We start from the raw sequence: 25,409 nt of genomic DNA on the forward strand, positions 1-25,409 counted from the left end.
TTTCTAACGCAACTAAGTTAAGACAATTTTACTTACATAACAAACCGAGATGCAACACAAATCTCTGAACAGTTCAACGACATCAATAACAATTAACGCTCTACCTCGAATTATAGTTCACCACTAAATTTTCTCCGGTTCTTATTGGTTTAAATCGATCACGTGACGCGATAGTGTTTATCCGTGGAGAGACACTATCAGCCCATAGTGCCCGCTCGCGGAAAATACCCGGATGGATAGTGCTCGTCCGCGGAAAATATATGGATTGATAGTACTCATCCGTGAAAATTTTTGAAAAGTTTGACGGCCGCGAAGTTAGGCAGATCGGAAAAACAGTGACTTATCAATTCTGACAGGTATAACGTATTATTTAGCCGATGTACGGTTGCGAATTATTGACATTTGTGACAAGCTGTAGGCGCGGAAGAAAATTTAGTAGTGAACAAAAAAAAACAATAGACTGTTTATGTCTCGGAACTATCGGTCTGATAGTTGCCCCTTGAAAATTTGATGTTCTTTAAACTAGCATATTTGTAATAACAACATCAAATTTCCGAGGGGCAACTATCAGCCCATAGTTCTTCGACAGAAACACTCTATTGTGTAATAAGAGTCCATAAGAGAGGTATCATCACTGCTAACAGTAAAGGAAATCTACAAATCTACAAATGAGATTTCTATTGTAATTTAGCGTAAATGTAATCTGTAGTAACAATCCTCGGGCGATACGAGGGCACGTTTTTCCCAATACGGACCGACCTAATGCTGGTGAATAACATTTTTTTTTCTAACACATAAAAAAATTATTGCCAAAAGAACCCGAATGATTAAGGGCTACAATTACGAGTTTAATTACGGGAAAATCCTCCTTGAACTTAACAATTTGATAGCGAGTGAGTTATAAAGAAAACAAACGTTATTCAAATTAAAGAGAAAGCTTTCGCCGCAACATTTTTATTTGTAAAAGTAATTAAAAAGCTTCCGAGCAAATTTTGAAACATTTTTTTGATAAGTAACTGTCACGATGTGACACCTGTCAATTATATCGAAGAGGAAAGAAGCATACGCTTTTCAAAAGTACTGGTGTGACAAACACACACGAGTTAAATGATCATGCGACGATTTTCTCGTAAAAAGAAAAACTTAGAGATCTTAGGGAAAGTATTTTCATCTCCAACGAAGATTAATCTTCGAAGATTTACCTCTGTTCCGTTCTAAAGTGTCACGGAAAGTCAAATTGTAAGTGAATGCAAATATGTGTTTTGGAGTTGTCAGTCTGCTTGTTTGTTTTCTGTGATGGCGTGTGTAAATCGGTTTTTCTTCCACCGAAAAGTTGAAGTCAATAACATTCTTTCTACCTAGACACAAGGAGATTTAATGCGACATTTATTCATCGAATTCCTGCGTTTCTGCTGTGAAATTTACGACGAAAGTGTTCTTTAGGATTTTGAACTGGTGCTGAATGAAATTATTTCTTAGCCTAAAATTATAAAATCGTTTGTATCTGGCGCATGTCAAACCCATTTGTAGCTTTAAAGGTCAAACAGGGATTGTCACTCACTAAACCCTTGAAATGAATTGGCATAACATTAAGTCTTTTGATCGCCTTCGTTTGAAATTGTTTTTTTGTTGTTGCTGTTGTTGTTGTTAAGTCCGTTACCGTTAAGTTTATTCGATTTACAAACACGGAAAAACATGAAAAAAATTAGGTCCGCGTTTTACTAGTCCACGTTTTCCTAGTATACGCTTTAGTATTCCACGTTTTACTAGTCCAGTCCAGTCAAGTCCAGTCCAGTCCAGTCCTCGAAATACCATATGCCACTTCGAAAAGGATCAAACCAATGATGCAGACAATTCATGCTATACGATGAATATATGAAGTTCATATATTTTGAACTGCGGTTATAGATACGTATGATGCACGATCCTCGCAGTAGAGAGCGCTATTTATGCAATCGCGAAAATCAGACCTGATAAAAAAAAGAAAATCAGGCCTGTACGGGATTCGAACCACTGACCTCTGCGATACTAGTGCAGCACCCTACCAATTGAGCTAACAAGCCAACTGGGAGGAGACCATTAAGTTGATTCTTAATAAACCCGTGATGATAAATCAGATACGATGAATATATGAAGTTTATATATTTTGAACTGCGGTTATAGATACGTATGATGCACGATCCTCGCAGTAGAGAGCGCGATTTATCATCACGGGTTTATTACGAATCAACTTAATGGCTTTTTTTTTCTTCTTTTTTCAGGTCTGATTTTCGCTATTGCATAAATAGCGCTCTCTACTGCAAGGATCGTGCATCATACTTAATTCATGCTATGCTAATTCCCAATCCATTTTCCCTGAAGACCGCGAACAGCTTCAACCCGTCGCCGCCGTTTGGGTTGTACGTCATTTATTCTTTGATTGGACATTTTGAATCTGGAACTTTTGGAGTTTTTCCAACTTTTCGAGACTTTAAGCGATGGAAAAATTATATAGTAAAGGGAACGTAAAATAGCGACTCGTAGTTCGTACACGTGTAGTAATTTCTTGAGGCCAGACGTCCGATCTTTCGCGGTTGAATGATGGCAGATACTTCTGTTGCAAGAGAATTATGTTAATGACTGCTTACACGGCCACAGAAATTAACATTAAAGTAGCAATATTTAAGGGGCATTGATGTCTTAAAACTGTAACATTGTAACATTTTTGACTTTGGATTTGCCGCCATCATCCTCCTGTAGTCCCAGCAACAGACAGGTGGATATTACACCACCATGTCGTCATCTCCTTCACATATGAAACCGAAAGTTCAAGGCCCTCAATTACCACACAAATGTCGATGGAAGGTAGTAGTAGTTTCTAGTTTTTCTGTTCTCTGATAAGAAGCCTTATAATTAACATTTTGGTTTAGAATATTTTGATATGAGGTAATCACGTGTCTATAACAATGGTTTGAAAACGGAAGAGTAGGTCAGCATTTTGATCTCTGATTCCCTGCCACTTGAACGGCTCATAATTCCTATTCTTTATTTTCAACAGTCACAATATCACTGCTGTCGATAATTATGATGAATACTGCTTACAAAGTTTCTTTTATTTAATGAGTCAACCTTCCTTTACATCGTTTTCATAAATCACAAATAATTTGCTGCATGAGAATTCTGATATCTACCGCTTACACGGTCGACGATAGTTAAATCGCTAAATAACTTCTGATATCATTTTAACCAGAGGACCCATTACTTTCTCTGCGAGCGAATTATGCTAACTACCGATTACATGGGTACATAAAGTACAAAAGTACATGGCTTAACGGTTCAGAGTTCAGTCCACAATAATCATGCAAAACAATACGCTCGATTTGATAGGGAAAACAAGAACTAGTGATTGACATGGATAAGATATACTCTTGGCAGTTGATTTGAAGCAGAAAGACAATTTGAAAATGCTACTGAAGAGAGCATAGAACAACTACTGGTCGCTTTCATTGCTTCGCAGGATGATCATTTTTCTTCGAAAAATTGTCAGGAACTTATTTGAAGTTCGTGTTTGTTCCTGCTTAGCATTTTAAAAATCTCTCCCCTTTGCATAGTGATACTGTGATACCTTTTTACCAAATTATGTTGGCAGGTTAGTTGTTATATTGATATCCGGATTTCGCATTTCCTCATTTTATTCAGGTTTGAGGAAAATGTCTCCCCTGAACTGATTCTATCTAATATCGCCAGCTTTTCATTTTCATGATTTTGCTAACTAGCTCTTGATCTTAGCTGGTTTGCTCTTGCACCTTTCGTTTCCCGTCTCAATGAAAAGCTCCAAATTGAAGATGGGAGGACACATTTTCCTTTCGTGCTGGTAAACAATGTTTTCTTGCAAGTGAAGAAATCACCCTCACAGCAAAAATCGCCACGCGTTTTGCAAGGACAACCCCTACAGTGGCCCACAACTGTCACGGGAAAAGAAATAACCTAGCGGCAAAAAGAAATAACCTCGTGGCAAAAGAAAAAACCTCATGGCAAAAGCAAAAACCTCTCGGCAAAAAGAACAAGACACATGGCAAAAGAAAAAACCTCAGAGCAAAAGAAATAACCTCACGGCAGAAGAAAAAACCTCGCGGCAGAAGAAATAACCTCACGGCAAAAGAGACAAACTCCAGTGCATTCACAACTTGATGTTATTCGAACAGTAACATGCATTTCTCACAGGAAAAAGCTAACGGTCACGAAGCGCTAAGATTCCACGTCAATATGAACGGCCGAAGTATACCTAACTGACCGCGTAACAGTCGCATTCCCTCATTTCATACAGAATCGCCTCTGATTGGCTAATAAACAATCAACTCACGTTATCCTTCACTCATGGACATAACCTTGAGTACTTCCCTTCAAATATTTTGCTTTAAGGACTATGATAAAGTAGGAGTAATGGGTATATATCATTCTTTTTTTTTTTTTTAAAAAAAAAGGAATTTTAAGATAAGTCAACCAACGCAGTGGTGATACCTCATCAGAAAACTGGGAATTTCATAAATAAGAAACTAAGGTTAATTTACGTGTAACGTTGCTGAAAAGGAATCCAAATCAAGCCATCTCGCTAAATTAGATTCTAGTTTTATGCCCATACCACAATACGTTTACTGCCGTAGACAGAAAATCAATATGGCAAAAGTTTGAATCCCGTTGCAGCCTAAATCTTTTTCAGGCCTCTTTTTCTACCATTTCTTGAATTGCTGTTCCTCCTACGAACATCATTTCGTTAACTGCTTATTATAAACTGGTCAAAACATGGTTTATTTCATCTTCTTGTGGTCAATTTCTTCCTTTTAAATGGTTTATTAATGAAGGTAAACTTAATTTTGTCAAAATGGAATTGAGAAGCCGTACAATTTAAATTAGCTGAGCAAGCATGGAAATATCATTCTGTGATTTAATTATAACCCATCAATATAGAACTCAACCGTAAGACCGTCACCAAAACTTGTTTTGACTCTTGAATAATTTTTATTGTAATTAACCATGATCGCAAATATTTACTGTTAGTATTACTTGCGTTACCGAAGTAAATAACTTATCGAGCGATATACCGCTGACAGTAATAAGACGAGTGATCATGAGGAGAAAATACACAAACTTTAGCTTTGACAACAAGTTTGTTAAGGAAAAATAAAATTTACTACTTGAGTTACTGTCTGATCAGTTGTACCAGAGTTCATTTACCAAAATGTTTAGTTTAACATTTGTTTTGTTCAGACTATTAAATAACTTCAACTTTCGACAACGGTTTAAATCACCCCTTCTAATCCAACTAAAAGACTGCTAACCTCAAGCGAAAAGCACATGTTCCTATATCCCATAATACTAACGCAACAAAAATGTCCTCAGTAGGGTGGTCCCATCACAAGTCCAGTCTCACTGGGGGGGCGCGATATCCTCCCACTGCGGGTCCGGGCCCGAACAACATTAGCATAGCATAGGGTGAACTATTATTTGTTTAAAAAAAATCCCCATCAAACAGGTTGTAATTCAAAAAAGCACTAAAAAAGCATCGGCATGTAAAATCAGCCAGAAAAATCACCAATTTTTAAGATCATGGTCTCTGAACGAGGCGTTTGATGCTACATTGTTTTTCGCTTGGACGTTCAATTTTTTCCTTGGCTTGCCTCCCCATTCAGGCCGAGTACTTCATCTCGCATGGCGGGTATGATTCCCATCGTGAAGGTTTTCCTCAAAAGCTCATCGACGTCTTTGATGTCGGGGTACTGATGCATCGCCCACTTGAGGTAAAACAGGAATTCATTCCAGTCGATGTACCCGTCATTGTCCATGTTGATGGCTTGCAAGGCCTTCTGCGTGTCAGGACACATGAAGCAGCCAAAGTAGGGAGCCATAAAGCCATTGTAGAAGGTGCTGAACATCAGCTGGTCGTCGTTCTGTTTATCATCCTCGAGGTCCCACTTGTCCCAAATCTGGCGAACGTCTTTAAAAAGCTTTATGGCATATTCACTGTCTGAGTCGACTTTTTTACAGATTTCCTCCATCTCGGTCGTGAGTTTTCCTCCTGATGTATCGAACAACCCGCTAAGGCCAGTTGCACTCGTGTACTCTAACTTCTTGCCTTCCGCAAGGTCTTTAGCCATTTGCCCTTTCATCTTAGTGGCCATTTCCATTGTAAACTGCGGATCTTCGCCTAACAGCTCTATCAGCCTGTCCAGGATCATGCTTTCGGAGGATAATGGTGTAATCCTCACCGGAGCTTCTACTCCAAAGAAATTTGCCAGGTCAAAGTCGGTTTTCCCAATGGTTCCACCAGCTATACTTCCAAAGTCAAATGCTAAGTCCAGCGCCCTCTCGCCATAGATGACTTGCTTGGGATGGGGTGGAAAGTTAGTGGTGATCTTGGTCACATTATATGCAGCATCCCTCAGCTCGTTACAGTTGTAGCGTTTCAGTACCTTTTTGTTGCCCATTCGGACGAGGTTCATCAGGGTGACTGTAGAACATGCGTGGCCAAGAGCAGCTCCTTCCTCGCAAAGGCTTGCCCAGATACCGTTAGCTCCGTTGACAAGGCATTCAAGCTGCACCATTTCTGCAAGAGCCCACTTCTGATGAACATGAGCCAGAAGGTGTCCAGACGTCCACTCATGGGAATCCATGATCTTACGTACAGCTAAATAGTATGAAAAAAGTTAAGTTAGTATGTAAAGGGTGCCTCAAATCGCCGTCCTAGTTGTATTTCATAAGGAAGGATTCGCACACATACCTGTCCTTTTGGGGCTAGAAAATATTTTGGAAAGAGTTAAGCTTTAAACCCATCATTATTCTTTACTTAATTTAGAAATGATATTGCCAAAGACGAAAAGTAAAACAAAATTGAACTAAAAACAAAAACAACAAGAACAAAACGCTGGCAACAAAAAAAGGGTTTCTGGCTCTGTTTGAATTTCTTCAGCTTTCCCCTTTGAAATTTAAACTGAATTCCCTTGTCACTGACACACGCGGCTTCTCACTCCTTCATGCCATTGGCAGATCTGGTCGTCTCAGTGAAGATGCTTCCTATCATGTGATTTCTTTCATAAGACAGGATCAATATCAATATTGTATGTTCTTACGAAAAAGTCTTGGTGTACCTTTACTTGTACTACTGACAAAACAGTGTCTTTGTAAACGAGAAGCATAGAGATATCTCATTAAGAGGTCACACTCTCAAGCTCTCAGTCGATGATCTTGAGCTGAGCATCTGTGAGGATGACGATGTGGCATTTCACATTCCCAGAACCCGATGCTTTCCTGTTAATTGCGAACTAACCTCTTTCCTTCGTATTCCCCAATCTCAAGCCTGAACCTTGAAGATTGTTGTCCCTCATACTTCTGAGGTCGATAAAAAGAGAAAATTTGTCTCCAGTATAAAAGTCGGCTGCATTCATCGCGTTGGTCTCCTCTCCATCTGAAAACCTCTTCCCACGTATCTCTTGTCTTCCCACGCTGACTGTAAACCTTACTCGGAATTCTATCCACAACCACCTTCACCCTAGTGCTGTCGAAATTGAATGTATTCTTGTTGTCTATCGCTCCTGTTGGGAATAATTCCCCTAAGTGATCTCCTTGGGGTATTTACTGTTTTATTGTCTGGTGTGTCAGATCCCTGGTCTATCGATATTGTCTTGAGATGAGTGACATGCTCGTACATCAATCTCTTTCCATTTTTGTAGTTAGTTAAGACCTCATCAGCGAGTTCCTGACTGAATGACCTCATACCCAAGCTGGATATTAGTCAAATGATCCAATGGAACCTTATAATTGTTCCCATAAACATCTTTGAGCTTCCTATCCTTATCAACACCTGAGGTCATCTTCATGATCTCCAGCATTACGTCTGATCTTCGAAAGATCGTCATATTGAATACCTTCTCGGAACATACTTGCTCTCTCATTCTCAGTCAAGAAGAGGTCCTCATAGAGCTTAAATATATCATAGCCATTGGTGTCGTGCACCATTTCTCCTACGAAAGTGACGATCAACCTGCAAACACGAACTTTCTTTACATTGTTCACGTGAAGATTGTTTTCATCCCCACTCATGGTCAGATTGAAGATGAAGAGCAAGAGATCCTGGCACAATACTTTAACGTCAAGCCTTGGAACTGGGACTCTAATGATCCAACCTAGAGGAACCTTGTTCGGGTTCATTGTTACTCCATGAACTATGCGGTTTACCTCGGTGTTTAAGGTTTTTTTTTCAAAACCTGGATAGCTTTGTTCATTGACTTCCAATTTATCATTATTATTATTATTATTTATTATTAATGGACATTCTATTCCAAGTAGCTAAATCTGGATACTGATCCTCTATTAGAAAACAATGACGAAGACGATGATAATGATGAAGTTGATGAAAATGCAACAACACCTTTTCAACCTGATAATTATTCTATCCCCAGGTATTTCAGGTGAAAATATTCCAATGACGACGACAATGAACAGAAGGGAAGAGGAAGGACCGAAAAACTGCTCAAACATCGATGAAGTTGCTGAAGTCGATGAAGAAAGCATGTTGGTGGGAGGAAAAAAACTGAAATGTTTTTCCAAAAGAAAGAGTACAGGTTTACTTCATAGTTTTAATGATAATTTCGAAACTTTTCTTGACTCAACTCGAGAGGAACTGGAAGCTCGATAGGATAAAGGAATTGAAGAGGAGCAGGTCTATTCAAGAAAATCAGGAGATCGCTATTAATGTGGGCGACGACTCAGTTACAAGAGAACGAGCGAGAGAAAGAATAACTGTGGAAAGATAACAGCTTAATGCTCTTGAGAGTGAGAGAGAAAAACTGGATGAATTATTATGTCTGTCAATATCCTTCTGAATTTTGCTATTGGGATGATATAACAAAGATCTCGATCTCTTAATTCAAGCGACTTATTGTATTCTCGTGTAATGGAACTGCCCTCATTGCCTACTGGTTCAGAGTGAGTTCAGTGGGAAACCCCCTAGTGCCTTCTTCATATTCTGTCTGATCCTGTGACGCTCGCATATGCTTTAATTATACAAATTGAAAAAAATGATAATGAAATTTGTCGCAAAAGCTGAAATTCATTTATAAAAATAAACTGGTAATACCTCCATGATTACAAAAAACTGTCTTAAATTACAGAAATTGTTCAGTATATGGTTATGTGCAAACAAACTTTCGTTGAATATCAGTAAGTCAAATTTTGTACTGTCTCACCCCGTCCAAAAACAACTACCCAAGTCAACTACATCATTTATCAATAATCAATCTCTAACAGAGAAAAACTCCATCAGATACCTAGGAATTTACATTGACTCAAATCTCACCTGGAAAAGTCATATTTATTCTATTGTAAAAAAGATTAAACGTAGTATAGGCACTCTATCAAAACTTCGCTATTATCTTAATAGCAAACCCTTACTGGACCTATACTTACTGGACCTCTTGTATATCCATTTTTGAAATACTGTATAATAGCTTGGGCAATACTTATCAAACTGCTGTGCAGCCTCTTTTTGTATTGCAAAAGAAAGCCCGGATTAGAATCATAACTTTCTCTGGCTTCTTAGAGCATACAAGCCCGCTTTTCAAAGATTTAAATAATTTACGCTAATTATGACAACCAGATGAGATAGCCAATCAACAGATACAGTCCATTCTAGAGCAGCGAGAATTATTTAAAACTTTGATTCATCTTTTTCTGATGCTGAATGTCTCTTGAATTCTAGCTGGCCTCCAATATCCTATTTTTACAAGAAATGTGTTCTTTTATTTATGCACAAGGTTTTTTTTGACTCGCTGTCCTTTTCGTTTGGGGATCTTTTTTTCAAAAAAATGCCTCTGGCAGATCTCTGCGTGCCGTTAAATAGATGACTACACCCAGACCAGACTCTGAAGTGGGCAGGAACACCTTACGGTATAGAGGACCTGTTATTTGGAACTTTGTAAACAAAAATGCTTAACAACAACAAACATATGAAACATATGTGTGAACTGCGGTTATGAGACGTATATGAGCACGATCCTTCGCAGTAAAGCACTATTTGAGCAATAGTGAAAATCAGACCTGAAAAAAATTTCAGGCCTGTACGGGATTCGAACCACTGACCTCTGCGATACTAGTGCAGCGCTCTACCAATTGAGCTAACAAGCCAACTGGGAGCAGGCCATCAAATTAATTCGACATAAACCCGTAGATGATAAATCAAACAACAACAAACATATGAAACATATGTGGCAATTTGTAATTCTTTGGTAAAGCCATCCTGCTCAAGATCGAAGCTTACCTTATTATTTACCAGCCAGTCAGGTCTTACTTTCTCAAAGGTGTTTGAAAAGCTGTTTTCATACACTGAATTACATTTTGCCATTTGTGGTTCACAATAAAAATAGGAAAATAAAATGAGTTTTTCAATGGACCCAACCAATCCTGGTGGATCGTGTGATTAAGATATGAAAAATAAAAATATCGTCAATCAGCCAACAAGAACTATGTAGATGGAAAAGTAGAAACAATCGATTTTTTCACTTTTTTGTCAAACTTTGCGAATAAAAGTCTCCTAATTGAGACATTCCTCAAAGTAAAAGTAACATGCTGGTATTACACGGACACAGACCACAACTCAAGTAGTCAAGTATTTTATTATTATAACTCTTGTGTTACTACTTTCGATGAGTCAGAATTGAACAAACATGCAACGCAGTACGATAGAATTTCACTCAGACCAAGAATATCCACTTCAAAGAACAACGGAAGACACTTTTTCTATTTTCCTGAAAATAGGCAATTTGATTTTCCTTTTATCACTCACCCTAAAATCTTAAGTTTCTCAAGAGTTATCAAGATAAATAGAAGAGGTTTAAATGGAACAACAATATATGGAAGAGACTTTTTTGATTGAAATTGGAGGCCTTTATGGTTCTTTCCTTCTCCGGGAAAAGATAAAGATCTTGTTATTGGTGGAATATGACCAAAATCAAGACCACATGCAGCTATGCATTGCTGTTGGTGAAAACATGAAAGTATTTAAATTGCAAATAGGAGAAGGTTAATATATGATTTTGTTGATGTTAAACCTTCCGTAGGATAAGGAAAGCAAGATGTAATGACGTAATCATTTTATATATCACGTGACCTTGTAAGAGCACATGCTTTCGTAGTACCGTGTGCTCGACACAATTCTTTTGATTAAATTCGATTCGAAGATGTTACATTGGCGACTAGGATATTAAGGATTCTTCACCGTTTACCCTGTCAAATCACGAAGGAATTATGGCTACAATTGCGAATTTTGGCGGCGAAATCGAACATTTCGACATGGACGCCGAGAAATCAAGTTTAGCGGCAAGATAGCTCGAATGGAAATCGTCCGCTAGTTATATGATAAAGGCTAAAGGAATCACAGACCCAGAGCAAAAATAAGCGACACTCTTACATACAGCTGGAAGAAAACTTCAAGAGGTCTAAGAAACTCTTCCAGAACTGCCAGAAAATTAATTACTTGGTGATCCAACTGTTTATGATATTGCGATTGCAAAGATGGATCGCTACTTCGCAGGAAACGTAGACCAGCCCTTTGAACGGCATAGATTTCGGTCAATGCTTCAAGAATCATATGAATTGACCGCCCATTTCGTGTCCCGATTGAGAAGACAAGCTGACTTCTGTGGTTTCGGCGATACAAAGAATATACAAGTGAGAGATCAACTCATCGAAGGTTGTTTATCGTCGAGACTGCGACTAAAACCTTTGGAAAGAGATAACGAGTTGTCTTTAGATGTTTCTCTACAAATGGCTAGCTGTTATGAAGCTGTTACCTAACAAGCAAGTGAAATGCAAGCTGATAATGTCAACAAAATTGATGCAAAATCTGCTATTCGTAATTCAAAAATGGCCGGCCGATAACGTGATACTGCTCACCACAGGCAACCCACCAAAAAGGAAAAAGAGAGAAAATAATGGCAATGCGGAGACGAGGGACGTATGTCTAAAGATGAATGTTGTCCAACAAAGAAAGGGAAATGTAGGAGGTGTGGTCACGTCGGACACTTTGCTAAAGTTAGCAGGAGCAAGAACAACTACCAGACAAAAATCTTCAGTGTGGAAGATAATGAAAGCCTGGATGACGAAATCTTTGCAATTGAGCTCTCCCCTGAAGACGAGCCGGAAGTGAAGCTTACCACTGGAGGTCAAGAAGTTGACATGTTAATATACTCTGGTGCTTCTTGCAATGTAACTGACCATCGACTATGGGAGCAACTCCAATCGAATGGAATCAGTTGTAGAAGCCAGTCGGAAAACAGGTCCATACGGTCTTATGCTACAGCGAGCAAAGACGAAGTCGAAGCAAAGGTCTGGTCAAAGGTGGAGCTCGGAGACAAACGTTTCAGTGTCATATGTCGAATTTCTGGTGATTTCAAAGAAAGGCAGACCCATACTGGGAAGAAAAACAGTAATGCAGCTGGGAGTCCTTGCAATCAAAGTACCTGAATCTGAAGTAAATCTCGTAGAGAGTGAGTTCCAGGAACTGTTCAGTGATAAAGTTGGAAAATTGACAAATTATTCTGTTGAACTGCATCTCAAGCCTGATGCAAGGTTTGTAGCACAACCATGCAGACGTGTCCCATACAGTCTTCGCAGCAAAGTAGAGGAAAAGCTGACGGAATTGGAGGATATGGACATCATTGAGAGAGTGGAAGGTCCAACGCCGTGTGTCACCCGATTGTCGTCGCTCCTGAACAAAGCGGGGACATCAGGATATGTGTGGATATGAGAATAGCCAATACAGCTATAGAGCGTTCAAGACACGCTATACCAACGATCTATGATGTGCTGAGTGAACTCAGTGGCAACGCTGTGTTTACTAAACTTGATCTTACCATGGGATTCCATCAACTGGAGTTCAAAAGAAGGTATCTCAAGAGAAGTCACAATCTTCACGACTCATGCAGGCCTTTTTAGATATAAGCGTCTAATGTTTGGCATTTGCTCAGCGCCAGAATTGTATCAATATGTAATCGACCAAGTTCTTCATAGCGCCGGCTGTACTGGATGTCAAAGCATATCTGATGATATTGTGGTGTACGGCAAGGATGTAGCTGAACTTGACGAAAGGCTGAAAAAGGTCATACACACGTTGAAAGAGACAGGTTTGACACTCAACAAGAAGAAGTGCGTCTTCAGGATGAATGAGATTGAATTCATGGCAAATTTGTTGTTGGCGAAAGGCATAGGCCCTACAGAGTCCAGAGGAAAAGCACTCCAAGAAGCAAGTGAACCAAAAGACAGCTTAGAAGTGAGGAGTTTTCTGGGCTGGGTGAATTTCAGCGCACGATTTATCAGTGGCCTGGTAACGAGAGCAGAGCCATTGAGAAGACTCACAAAGAAGAATACACCCTTTGTGCGGGGAAAGAATCAAAGGAAAGCCTTTGAAGCACTGAAGAATAGCCTGACGGATGTGGATGCACTGGCGTGCTTTAACCCTGCATTGAAAACTAGAGTTGTTGCTGACGCCAGCCCAGTAGGGCTTGGTGTAGTGTTGTTGCAGGAACCCGACAAAGTCTGGAGAACTGTCTGCTAAGCAAACAAAACCCTGTCTAGCGTTGAACGAAGATACTCGCAAACCGAAAAAGAAGCATTGGCCTTAGTCTGGTCTGTTGAAAGGTTTCATGACTACCTCGGGTAGAGAGTTTGAACTTGTCACCGACCACAAGCCATTGGAAATTATCTATTCACCTAAATCAAAGCTTAGTGCGCGTATCGAGAGATGGGTTCTTCGGTTTCAGCCATATCATTTTCATGTCATCTATAAACCTGGTAAAGAGAACATCGCTGACACCCTGTCAAGATTGCCACACACAGATGAGGGAAAGAACTTTGATGACACTGAGAATTATGTGAATTTCATAATCGTGAAAGCTGTTCCAAAAGCAATGAGTGCGAAAAAAAATTGAAGAAGTGGCATTGAATGACAAAGAGATGGAGTGTTTAACGCAAGCTATCCAAACTGGGAGGTGGGAAGGAACTGAATGTTCAGAATACCTACATGTAGCCAATGAACTGTGTGTCGTGGGTGGTATAGTTATGAGAGGAACCAGCATAGTGATCCCTAAAGGTCTTAGAACAACAGTATTAACCATTGGACATGAAGGACATTTAGGTGTAGTCAGCATGAAACAACGTATTCGCATTAAAGTATGGTGGCCAAAGCTAGAAAAGGATGTGGAAAGGTTTGTCAAGACCTGTGATGCATGTCAGTTAGTGGGCAGACCTGACCCTCCAGAACCTGTGGCAAGTACAGAACTACCTCAAGGACCCTGGTGCGCTGTCGCAATTGATTACCTGGGACCGTTACCCTCAGGTGAACATATAGTGGTAGTTGTTGACTACTATAGCAGATATTACGAGGTGGCTGTTGTAAGGACAATTACATCAGAGAAGACCATAGAGCTTTTAGAAACCATATTTGACAGACATGGACTGCCTGAACTGCTTGTAAGTGACAATGGGCCAAAGCATCGACGTGTAACAACTCGGTGGGCTCAAGCTAATGGCGAGGTAGAGAGACAGAATAGATCCATACTCAACAGATTACAGCTGGCACATGCAGAAGGAAAGGACTGGAGAAGAGAACTGGCCAGGTATATGGCTGTTTACAGAACAACTCCTCCCCAGACAACTGGACAGATACCAGCATTTCTTTTGATGGGCCGACATCCAAGAACAAAGTTACTTGAATTGTCACAACCAACCCACGGTGATGAGGAAACCAGAGATGGAGATCAACTGATGAAATTCAAGAGGAAACAGTATTCATATGCTTCGAGAAATGCTAAGATGAGTGAGGTGAAACAAGGTGACCTTGTACTCATGAAACAGGATAAGAAGAACAAACTGTCCACCACATTTGAGCCTCAGCTGTACAAAGTGAAAGAGAAGAAAGGAAATCAGGTCGTTGTGTCTGATAGCGACAATCTCGTCAGGGTTTTGCACCGAAACAGAACTAAAGTCAAGCAGTAGCACCCTACTGATCATCAGCTCAATGATACGAAGGCTAATCAGGAGAACAAAACCACTCCCGCTTCAGTTGAGATGGACACAGCAGTCGAATCAGGAAGTACTGATTTCCAGGAAGGCTCACCAAGGCGTTATCCGCAGAGGATTCGCAAACCACATGACAGATTGAACTTGTAGAGACATTGAACACTTCAAGAACTATTCACATGGACATAAAGTTTGTTTATTTTGTACCAAGTACTCTTATGAACGATTGTCTTTGTAACCGTCTATAGTTTTACTCTTTATTTATATTTCTAATGAAGAAAGGGATGTAATGACGTACTCATTTTTATATATCACGCGACCTTGTAAGAGCACATGCTTTTGTAGTACCGTGTGCTCGACACAGTTCTTTTGATTAAACTCGACTCGAAGATGTTACACAAGAGAAGGAGGTAAAATTGTCAGCTGAAATGGAGATGATGTAATTAATAATCCTTCTCCCTGGTGTAATGGGAAAAAGCTTCTCAACTTTACTACAAAAGTAATTATTACACGTGATTATGTATGAGGAAATTTTTCAAAACAAGATGGAGATGATTTTAATGAAGGTTTAAACTCAGACTGTCATACTCTTCTTAATATATACAAAGACACTGTTTCGACAGAAGAACAAATCAAGGCACAACACGACTTCTTCATGGGAGATACAATATTGATGCTGATCCTGTAATATGAAATCATAACGAGGTAGAGTGAGAAGCCACTTCTGTCGACGATTTTGGGATTAATTTGGAATTTCACAGGGGAAGGCTGAAGAAATTAAAAATGAACTATGAACCCCTTTTTATAACTACTTCATGTCTCATGGGCATCGGGACCCGATATAAATATATCACAAACATGAGTATCAACCATGCATTTAGCTTCCAGACTTACCAGCGGTCCAAGCTCCAACCTCCTCAGGTAAATACTTGCCCGTTGGCTCCTCAAAGAGGATTCCAAAAGGGCGTTCAGCTGCAGGCATGGACGCAAGGTAGTCCACAACAGTGAAGGCACGCTCCATTTCTTCTCGCATAGCGTTCGGGAAGTCCCGCAAATTTACAAGGATCTTGGCATCTGGGTTCAGATGTGCTCGGCTCCATTTGAATCTTTCGGTCAGCAGCTGGCACATATCATTGGTGGTGAACTTTTCCCAGTTGATGCTGTTTGTGGCCAGATCTATCTCGATTATCGGATTGATTAATCCGTCCTCTTGCATCTTTCTCAAACCCACCGGAATAGTTTTGATGTCAGGAATACCTTGAGATACCGAGTCGATAGCCTCACTGAATGCAAATAGGTTGTGGAGGTCTTCTTTACCTTCCTTACAATTACTGACGATCTCTTCGACCCAGGTGTCATCCACGCGTGGCATATGGGAATAGGCCGCCACAATTTTGTACTGGAATCCACACTTTCTGACCTCTTCGAAAATCTTGCGTTTGTTCTCTAGTGTGTGCGAACGGAGCTGACCTACTGTACTTTCTCGAAGTGAGTTGTCCAGCACAATGAGATCCAGTTCTTTCAGTCTGGCTCGCTTCTGTTCCTCTTTTGCAATGTTATCATTGACTTCTTTTTTAAGCTCTTCAAAAGGCATGTTGGGGCCGATCTAAATTCCTAAAGAAAAAGATCAGAAGTCAGACAGATAAATTCTATGGTCAACGTCAATTCTCATCCAATTTTCTTTACTATTGCAAAAATTGGTTTGTCTTTTATGCAGAATGAGAACTGTTTGGTATGTGGGCGAGAGAGGACATGTTGTGAGGCCATCGCTTAATTGGTCTGTACATACCATAATTTACCTGATCAGAATTTCATATTCAAACTGATGCATTTTGTTTAAGTTAAGTTTAAGTTTAAGTTTAATTGATTCGCCACAGGAATGGCAGGAGAAAGGAACAGAACTTTCATTCCAGTTGACACCTTACCCCTTTTTTTATCCACCCATCCCACCCCGGGGAGGACATCCATCACACAGTAACCTCGTGTGTGAGAAATTAACGTCTCCTACCCCAACCCTGCAGGAGACGGGACCTCCATTTATCGTCCTTATCCAAGAAGACTGGAAAGTCTAACCATTTGCAGATATTATTACAAAGGCAGCACTTTATTTGCAGTTAATTAATGACCCTGAGTGTTGGTCCGGCCGGATTTGAACTCACGACCTCCCACACAACAGTCCGGCGCTCTACCAATTGAGCTAACCGGGAAGCAGGAGAAGAACTTTAATTTATGTATGGCTGGATTTCTTTTTTACGTCAGTTACATTTCTTCTTGGAATGTGTCCTTTTTTGTTGTGATGTTTGATGATTTCGTCATGCATGTCGATTGCTTTTGTGAGATTTCATTATTATTTTATGAAGCGTACATATTTCTTAATGCTTTCTCTAGCACTCGTTTTCACAAAAAGTAGCTAATTATTTGAGGAAAAAGAGACTGGTGAGATTTTCTGAGAGTCGCCTCACTTTCACTGTTACTACACGATATAACTGGAAAAACGTCTCGCTCGTGAAGAAGGATTTGTTCCGAAATATATTTAATCTTTTTGTAGCTTCCTCTGTGTGCACTTTGCGTATGCTTTGTAGGAGTTTCCTTTAGAGAGAGTTCACCTCTCCCAAATGTTAAGAACATTCAATCACAACCAGTGTCTTTGTTGGCCGAAAGCATTTCACGAATATATAAATACTTTGTGAGGGGATAGTTTTCAATTTCACCGAATATAAGACTAAGGATTTGCTTATTTAGAAGTGAGGAATGACTCTTAGTGCTTATTGTGCACTATGAATGCCCATACATACATACATTTTATTGAACACATCCTCGTCTGGGGCTTTTCAGTGAACAATTTCATAATTTACATACTTGGTACTGTACATACAAAATTAACTAATAACACGTTATATACAATATAAATTACTTGTAACTTTAAAAATAGAATGCTTATTTAAATAAAAATTCATTCAGGAGATACCTTTTCAAAGCTCTCTTAAAAGAAGCTGGTATTTCATATAGTTTCACTCTTGAGTCAAGTCTATTCCAGATGGCTACACTTCTATAATAAAAGGTCCTCTGACCTGTTGTAGTTTTAAAAAGGGGAATGTTAAGTTGTTGAAAATTCCTCGTTTTACGCCCAGATACGCTGCCTCTTGTTACAAGCTCGGATGTCAAATATTCAGGCGCTTGTCCCGTTATACATTTAAATGATAAGGTAGCATCTCGATAGTACAGGATTGTTTTTACCGGTAGCCAGTGTAGATTCCTTAATGTGGAAGAAATATGATCATACCTCTTTACATTGCAAATAATTCGGGCGGCAGAATTTTGAACATGTTGTAGCTTATGAACATTACAACCTGATGTGGACGACCATACTGACGAACAGTTGTACATCTTTCTTAAAACAAGTGCGTTAATTATAGTTTCAAGCAGATCTTTGTTAAAAGCGAATCTAATGCGGCTTAGTTGGGATAGTTTTGACATGAAAGATGAGACAGTCGCAGAGATAAGATTGTCAGAGAATAGTATGGGATCGAAAGTAACACCAAGGTCTCACTGTTTGAGCTGGGATGATTTCCTTTCCAAGCAGGGACCTTTAATACATTAAAGCTGCTTTCCACGTTGATTTAAAGCACAATTTTACGTCGTTAGTCATACCGCTACCTTTAACTTCGTCGTACTGAAGAAGGAAAAAGTAGGAAACCAAGCTCGCGAATAGATTTCTCGAGTTAACCATGAAAATGCCCAAATGTAAACTTGAGAGTTATATAGGAAGAAGGCACCTTTGGAATAAGTAAAAAATATGTTTAATGGCATTGCTGAAGGGAAATATTTATGTAAATAGATCAGGCGGAAGTCTGAGGAATTTGATAAAAAAGAATCGCGATCGTTAAGTATGATCGTCCTGGTGAGTGCAGTCCTATGAAGAGCTATTGTCGTCAGTAGCGACTGACGTTTGACAACCTGAGGGAAAGTCATCATCAGAGTCAAGAGATCAGTTGTTGTCAGTCGAGTGTTAAGTCTGGTTCGTGTAACCCGATTGGTAAGTTTAGTCGGGATTTTATTGGCTGTAAGACTCAAGTAGAGTAAGTCGGTCTTGATCGGTCAATTTTCGATCCATCCCTCATGTTAGGTCGTTATTTCTGGTTCATTTGTGGTGAATAAGTCGTGAGAAAGTCGCTAGTTGTTGACACCTGTTGACCGGAGTCTAAGTTATCAAACCAGCTTTCCAGAGTCAGTTGAAAGTATGTTAGTGCTGTAGGTTAAACAGTGCACAGAGTTCTAGTCAATAGTGTGGTTCTTAAGCCGATACTGTTCAGTTATGTGATTGTTGAAATCACTTTTTCTTGTCGCACGCTTAGCTTGTTTTCAGTCAGTCTCGTTGGTAGATTTCTTTCAGTCTCTCCGACTATATGCATACTAATGTCATTTTATGTGAAATCACTTTTTACTAATTTTCCACTTCAACTGGCATTACAATGTATTGAGACTGCTATCTGACAATCTACCGACCATCAGATGCTGCCGTCAACGAACAAACGGATAAAATGATACTTTAACTTATCTTTTGCAAGCATCAGTACTTGATATTTACTTCAAGTGGTTGATTGGAAGACATAAAGAATTGTTATATTATTTCCATTTTAAGTGTGGGCGCCTGCTTAGCGCAGAATAATTTGTATTTGTTGCAACCATGACAGTCTGAGTTCTGGTATTTTTCTATCTCAACATATATATATTGCGCTCTACTTTATGTATCGAGCACTGTAATACGAAAAAATCGAAACGCATACTTCCTATATATATATATATATATATAGTCAGACATTTTAAGAACTGTGGAGTCGACCATCTTAAACTTACGGTTATTGAAAAAGTTAGAAGTCAAAATCAAGAAATCAGAAAAGCAAGAGAAAATTATTGGATTTTAAGACTCAATCCTACTATCAATAAGCTTACTACATGAATTATAACTACTTTAACTTATCTATTTTAGTCACCATAACACGTTTCGCTGTTATCTATTCTATTTTTATATTATTACGTCATGAAATGTTTACTGTTGACACGAATTTTAAATTTGAATATTGCTCATGTAATTAGTATGCTCCTGAGGAAGACTGAGACGGTCGAAACGTCGAGCTAATAAACCAACAAAGCTACATTGGAGTTGGCCTCTTGACCATTACATTTCTGTATATATATATATATATATATATATATATATATATAAAGTGTGACTTGATTTTCGTAGAACAGTGCTCAATACATAGAAGTAGAGCGAAGTATATATTGTGGGAGGAAAAAGACAAGTAAACTACAAGTTCATCCCTACAAGCCTGTTTCGTGGTCGCCCACTCATCAGGGGATTTAATGAGAATAAACTTTACCATTGCTTATATACAATATAATTTGCATGATCTAACTAGTCTAATTTATGCAGCGCGAAATTGACAGTTTAGTTGTTGCGTAGGAGGGCTTTGCTTCTGTGGCGGCATGAAGACACGAGTTCATTACGTTTGTTTAGTGTTGATAGTTCGGGCCGGCAGATGATTAGGAATTTTTCTTTGAGGCAGAGGTTGCATCTTTTAGTTGAGCTGTTATACGGTGAGTGCGATGAGAGAATGCGCCAGGAAATAAAGTGATCGATGTTGTTGTCTTTGAGGGTCCAGATGTGCTTGCTGAGTTCGGTAGAGTTTCTGTGTTTAGCGTGGCGGAATGATGCGGTGTGGTTTCTGTGTCTTGTTTTGAAGTCATTCTCTGTGAGTCCGATGTACGTTTCTGTCGTGTTGTTGTCTTTGCGTGTAACGGAGGCTTGGTAGATTACTGATGGTTGCAGGCAGTTTCCGTCGAGCGGGCATGTGTTCTTTTGTCGGCAGTTGCATTTCTTGTTGTTATCAATGGTAGTGGCGGTGGCGGTGGCGGCGGTGTCATCAGACTGTATACATGCTGTATACATGCTGTATACATGCTTTATATATATATATATATATATATATATATATATATATATAGGGAGTCTGCAAGTCGATTTTCGCGTGGAACAGTGCTCAATACGTTGAAGCAGAGCAGAATAAATATTATGAGAGGAAAAAAGGACGTAACTACATTTCCCGACAAGAGTGAAGCGATTCACGAAACAGGCTTGTCGGGAAATGTAGTTACGTCCTTTTTTCCTCTCATAATATATATATATATATATATATATAAAGTGTGACTTGATTTTCGTAGAACAGTGCTCAATACATAGAAGTATATTTTTCCTCACACAATATAGACAGACAGACAGACAGACATCTATATTTATACAGTATAGCCCCTTCAGTGTAGTAAACACTGGTATCAACGGGGGTCCTGTTACCCACCCAACCCACCCCAGGGGAGGACATCCATCACACAGTAATCTCGTGCGTGGGAAATTAACGTCTCCTGCCCCTAACCCTGCAGGAGACGGGACCTCCATTTATTCGTCCCTATCCGAGAAGACTAGAATATCTAACCAATTCTTGATGTTAAAGAAAGGAAGCATATTCTTCTCAGTTAATTTTAAGACCCTGAGTGTTGGTCCGGCCGGTATTGAACTCTCGACCTCCCGCACAGCAGTCCGGCGCTCTCCCAATTGAGCTAACCAGGCGGCGGTAAAGCTAACCAGGCGGCGGTATATATATATATACATATATAATTATACTTCAAGATTTAGGTTACTTGAACTTTTATTACAACTCTGAGTTTCATGCCTCTTGCGAAGCAATCGTCAGGCAACTGCCAGAAATAACGGTTACAATCCACCGAGATTTAAAAGACAGAACAATATGTACATGCGCGAGCAATATACTGCACGCGCTATCGTAACGTTACGTTCTCTAACAGGAATTTCCTGACATGTCTGCAACATGATGTCAGATCATTTCTTTTGTTTAAACTTAGTGTCCCTATCTTTAAGACTCCATATATATTTCCTAAGTTCAGTAGCATGCCTGTAACGTTCGTTTCGGAATGAACACAAGTGGTTCCTGTAACGCATTTTAAAAGCGGTGTCACAGAGACCAATGTACGTATCCTTTGCGGTTTCTGTGGTGACCTCTGCCTGGTAAATTATGCTTTCCATGTTACAGCTTCCATCCATGGGGCATAAGTCCGGTTTCCTACAGTTGCAGCTTTTCCTAGCTCAATCATTAGCACGTGCGAGTTTCCGGATTTCAGATTTGTTATGGTTAGATATGACAGTTTTAATGCTGCCCTTGCAGCTGTAGCCCAATTTAATGGTGTTTCGGTTGAAAATTTTGTGAAGAGGATTAGTTTTGGTGAAATGCTTATCAATAAGCGCAAGGAAGCATTTTCCGACGTTAGTTTCCACGTTCTTGCTATATGGTGGGTTAAACCATGTAACGTTCCGCTGCCTGTTTCTTCGTGGACGTGGTGCCTGGTTTGATGCGGCTTTGAATGACAGGGTGTAGCTATACCCAATTTTTTTGAGAGCTTCTTGATAAATAGGTTTAGCGCTATCGAAGCATTCCCTGTCGGAAGATATCTCGGAGAGCCTCCTATTGATTTAATTCGGGGATGTTGTGCAGAATGGATGGTGCGTGGTTGGATTTTTTTATGCACGTACAGGGGGATGTTGCCTTCCTTAGTAAAAGGGTAATACTTCCCACTTGAGAGGTCAAGCGTGACGTCTAGAAAATTGGTTTTGGTAATGTTAGCCTCGACTGTGATTTTTTAAGTCATTGTCGCGGAAGACTTTGCAAAAACCTTTCTTGATATTCTCTATTTCCTGCGGTGTTCCATTGAGGGCAGCCAAACCATCATCCCGGTATAAACCAATATTTTGACCATACTTCTCAGTAAGAATTGATAAGAGAAAGCATCCAACCAGCTCACACGTTTCCGCTCCATCGAAGGGCCCCATGGTAACATCAAAGAGGTTGCTGGCAGATTTTTTTCTCCCACGGGCAATCATCGTTAAATAGCAGAGATCGTTTTGCATGCAAGATAATTTCACGTTCATGGCTGTTGATTGAGCAGTACTTAGAGGCAAAATCTAGTGCTTTGGAAAGCAACTTCTCAGTTTTGGAGGGGTAGAGTTCACAAACGTCGAAACAGATGAATGAAAGAGAGCTCTTGCTTTCTAAACTATTAAACCATTTTAGGACACTTGAGGTGTTTTTCCACTGGTTTACTTTACTGCTGCGGTGTTAATTTCATCGAGAATATGCTTACTGATTTTTACTTCGTCTATATACATATATGTATATATGTATATAGACGATACCACAAGTGTGGGATCGTTCGGGGATCCATATCGGTTCTCCCTCATCCTAGCATCAGCACTGCACTGCACACTTAATAAGAGTTATTTATATATATATATATATATATATATATATATATATATAATGATAATGAGTTTTGAATATCTCTTCGGATGTTAAAAACTAAAATCTAAAAGGCCTCATGCCAATGCATACTTAATCAGGTATTTTCTAGCATGCCAGCATGCAGTTGCCAGCTCCTTTCTTTTGTTCAATGTACATAGATTGGGTTTCCGTATAATAAAGTACTTTTCGTTTAAACAAAGATGACATTTCTTTGAGATGTTAGTGTACGTATTGGCATGAGCGATTACTTTACGGGACAATGTATAATGCTCCGTAAGTCGAGCACTGTATTTTGAATAGGCCAACATGGAAAGGATTAACTTCAACTGCTTCACCAAGATTGTTAACAATCACATTGCTAAACATCATCGACGAACCACAATATTGACTGGGACTCTGCGCAGTGCCTAACCTGCAGCACTAACTACTTTCAACGACTGACTCTAGAAAGCTGGTTTCCTAACTTAGAACAGACTCCCCTAAACAGGTGTCAACTACTACCGGCTCCATACAAACTACTCATTCACGACATTACCATTACAAACGAACCGAGCAGAACGACCTAAATTTACCTACGGATCGAAACATACAAATCACGACCGACATACACCACTTGGATCTTAGGGCCAATAACATCACGGCAAAACTGAACAATCGTTTTACACGAACTGGACTAAGAACATTCTGTTGACACCAACTATTCACTTGACTCTGATGATGACTTCCGCACAGGTTGTTGAAACGTCAGTCATTACCACCGACAACAGTCCTTCTAAGGACTACACTCACCCGGACGATCACATTACACTTTCACATGATACCCCCGGGTTCAAACCATTTACTGCATGGCAAAAGGCCCTAGAGTTCACAGCATCTTACGACAGCATCTTACGTCAGCATCTCACAGGAGGATCACAAAGTAATTTTTCATACACAAAAAAAAAAATCATGTTCAATGATAACACCCCGTGGACAAAAAAAAGAATTCTCAGAACTCATTCGACGTAACAATGGGATGGTTTGATGGCGCTGAAATGCGTGAACTAATGGGATCGTACCTCCTGTATCAATTACCAGACGCGACCGAAGATCGGATGGGACTCTACAAGGCTCCAACTCGTTTCTAAAGGGGCCTATTATGGTCCAGGTGCATTCCACGAAACACCATGAAGGACCAATCAAATCAAGAAGCACATCTACAAAGTTTCCTCCGAAAACGGATTGAAGATAACAATAGCGGCTAACAAGAAAATTGTTGACTTTCCTGACGTCACGCTAAACCTAATTAGCAAGGGCACCTATGAACACAATGAAATCCAGGCAACACGCCCCAATATGTACACCGTGGGAGCAATCACCCCCCATCAATTATAAAGAACATACCACTAGCTATTAATAAAAGGCTCAACGAGATCTCGTCGAATAGGGAGGCCTTCGATAAAGCGGCATCGGTCGACCAACAAGCCCTTAAAAGCAGCGGTTACGACTTGGAAATGAAGTTCTAAGCCGAAGGCAGCGCACAGCATAGCCAAGAGCAAACCATCCAACAACAGGAAAAGAAAGCCAGGCGTTGAAATTTCATATGGTTTAATCTCCCCTTTAGCAAGAACGTCGCCACGAATGTGGGAAGAAAGTTCCGGGACACTGTGAACGAGTGCTTTACATCTACTGAGGAAAATCTTCAACAAACACGCTGAAGATAAGCTATTCGTGTATGCCCAGTCTGGAGGAAAAAATCAGGACGCATTATAAAACCACCCTCATTAGCAACCAGTAAACACCTAGAAAGACCTGTGACTGCGGAGTAAAGTCAACCTGTCCGATGGAAGGAAACTGCATGGCGTGGAGTATTGTATACCAAGCTACTGTGAGCGGCAACAAGGGCAAGGAAAGCTACATTGGCATAACCGGAGATAAGTTCAAAACAAGATACCGGAATTATATAGCTTCGCTTAAAGACAAGCGCAAAATGAATTCCACAGAACTAAG

General features: G+C 39.8%; 1 non-coding gene across 1 annotated transcript in view; it reads right to left on the reverse strand.

Annotated features, from left to right (window-relative positions):
- Nucleotides 1-4,810: 4,810 nt before the first annotated feature.
- The window catches only part of LOC111327305 (uncharacterized), a 35,141-nt gene continuing 14,542 nt past the window's right edge, over nucleotides 4,811-25,409 (reverse strand). Inside the window, exons 5-6 of the transcript XR_015988584.1 lie at nucleotides 15,943-16,662; nucleotides 4,811-6,664 (exon numbers count right to left, since the gene is read on the reverse strand). This is a non-coding gene — a transcript (uncharacterized LOC111327305). The remainder of the gene's footprint in view (nucleotides 6,665-15,942; nucleotides 16,663-25,409) is intronic.

The sequence above is a fragment of the Stylophora pistillata genome, chromosome 6, assembly GCF_964205215.1.
Source record: "Stylophora pistillata chromosome 6, jaStyPist1.2, whole genome shotgun sequence".
NCBI lineage: Eukaryota > Metazoa > Cnidaria > Anthozoa > Scleractinia > Pocilloporidae > Stylophora > Stylophora pistillata.